Source organism: Gigantopelta aegis, unplaced genomic scaffold (assembly GCF_016097555.1).
Source record: "Gigantopelta aegis isolate Gae_Host unplaced genomic scaffold, Gae_host_genome ctg1976_pilon_pilon:::debris, whole genome shotgun sequence".
NCBI classification, from domain to species: Eukaryota; Metazoa; Mollusca; class Gastropoda; order Neomphalida; family Peltospiridae; genus Gigantopelta; species Gigantopelta aegis.
The window spans coordinates 88,688-90,951 of NW_024532818.1; the positions used below are offsets into that span (position 1 = coordinate 88,688).

The following is a 2,264-nucleotide window of genomic DNA, read 5'->3' on the forward strand; positions in this document are numbered from 1 at the left end:
CTCTCTCTCTCTCTCTCTCTTTCATGTGTACTTTGTCTTTATTTAGAGAAAAAAATTTATTGAAGATGAACTACATATTGTGATGATGAGATATTGAATAAAATTCTCAGTTCTAAGGGTACAGATTAGATCCACATGTATATTGAATTCATACCTCATTACAGACTGTTTTTGATGAACTCGCAAACAAAGAGTTTTCTTGATGCTCGCCAACGATCAAATCCTTTTTGAAACTATCAAAGGTGTCATTTTTCAAAACAGGTAAGTCACACAGAAAGTAATTTAATAAAGACGTCTAATAACACATACCTTATATTTAAAGTTATGTAATTTTTTCTTTGTTGATACTATTTATTATATATATTATCATTTTTATATGTTTTTGTGTAGAGCGGCAATGAAAATGGCCAATATTGATGCAGTTTTTAACTTGATGTTCACATCACCTGAAATGTATGATTGATTAAATAAAATAATTAAGTTTATTAACTTTATTGCACTTTATGTATGTTAATATAGTAATAATTTTAGTAGTATTTTCATCATACATGTCCTCTGAAAAGGAGTAAGCCCCTTTAATCACAATATAATAGTTCTAATATTTTATTTTAATGTTGTATTCAATTTATTTGATTTCCCAGTTTCAAATTTGGTCCATATGATTGTCATGTATTTTGCTGATATCTGTGCTGGTCCTGGTGGATTCTCAGAGTATGTACTTTGGAGAAAAACATGGAATGCAAAGGATTTGGGTTCACTCTCAAAGGTCAGCACTTAAAATATAGGTTCCAAATCTTATTAATATTTTCAGATCCAGATTCTGGTTTCGATTTTAAATTGGATGATTTCCATGCTGGACCCAGTGAGGACATTTGATCCTCATTATGGTGTAGGTGGTTATGATGGTGACGGAGACAGTTACTAGACTTGATAATCTACAAGCTTTTCAAAAATATGTATTAGAATTGACTGAGGAACAAGGAGTTCACTTTGTGATGGCAGATGGGTAAGTACTATGGTATTATTATACAAGAACTGTAAGTCCTATGGTATTATTCAAATTTGGTAAGTACTATGGTATTATTATACAAGAACTAACCCTCATGGTATCCATTCAAATTAATTGATCTACCAGATGTTCAATTATATCATTGTACTATCAGCAAGTTTCGTCAAAAAAACAAAAAAATTTTCTGCAACCTGTTAATCTCTTGAAATTAAAATATTGCTAAATGTTATTGATGATGTAGTCTTGAGTGTTTGTTGTAACAAGGTAACAAATGCTACTATTGTTTGTAGTTGCAGGTTAACTGAATTCGAAGAGCCTATAGCTGGTACTTGGTGGTTCTCATGTCCCATATGTATGTCCTATTGTAAATTACATCATTTGTTACTTTGTGTGGTTTTAGTTATTTATATTTTTTCACCAGACTTTCTTGACATCTCACTCTTGACATGATAGTGACGTTTGAGCTCTGCTTCAATGAGTATTTGGCCGTGTCACAAAGATGAGAGGATCATCCATAAAATATATCTGAGGGGTTAGTAAACCTCTTACAAACTTTTAGAGAAATAAAAGAGTGGAATGTCCTACATGAAAAGAATGCTTGCTTTCTTCCTAATTGCTTGTAGAGAATTCACACTCTGCTAGAGGCTTCCCCCCCCTATAGAAGAGAACATAACACACGCTTAACTAAATCAATAATGTTTAAAGTTGTGGATTTGTAATTTTTTTTTTAACCTATATTTCGGCCTCCGGAGAGGCCTCCAAAATTTCAAAGCCGACGGTATTTCACGTCGTCAATCGGGGTATTGGGGTAATTTTCAACTTAGCAATAACCGCCTCGGTTGAACCTCATTGGCTATGGTACGCCACTGCGTCAAAGCTGATTAGCTAATGTTTGGTCTGTTTTATTTTATATTAAATGATGTAGTCCACCACTTGTGGGCTCTAAAAACATTGCTTACATAGTGTGGTTAATTAGCTATGAATATTGATATTATTATTTATTAATTTAATGGATGATGTGAATACTATTAATTTAATTACGGGGGCGGTATCTTTTTTGCATAGGGATTTTCAGTGGAGGTCAGGAGAATATTCCAAGAACATTTTATTAAAACAATTAGTATTATGTCAGTCTCTCTGTGCACTCTCATATTACGAACAGGTACATATACACTGTTTATTATGATCCTTGTTTCTCTCTTCTCTCTCTCTCTAGGTGTCATTTTGTATTAAAGTATTCGATATGTTGTCACGA

General features: G+C 32.7%; 1 non-coding gene across 1 annotated transcript; it reads right to left on the reverse strand.

Moving 5' to 3' along the window:
- Positions 1 to 1,752: 1,752 nt before the first annotated feature.
- LOC121391249 lies at positions 1,753 to 1,888 on the reverse strand. Its single transcript, XR_005960357.1, has one exon. It is a non-coding gene; the product is annotated as a U4 spliceosomal RNA (small nuclear RNA).
- Between the last annotated feature and the right edge of the window lie 376 nt (positions 1,889 to 2,264).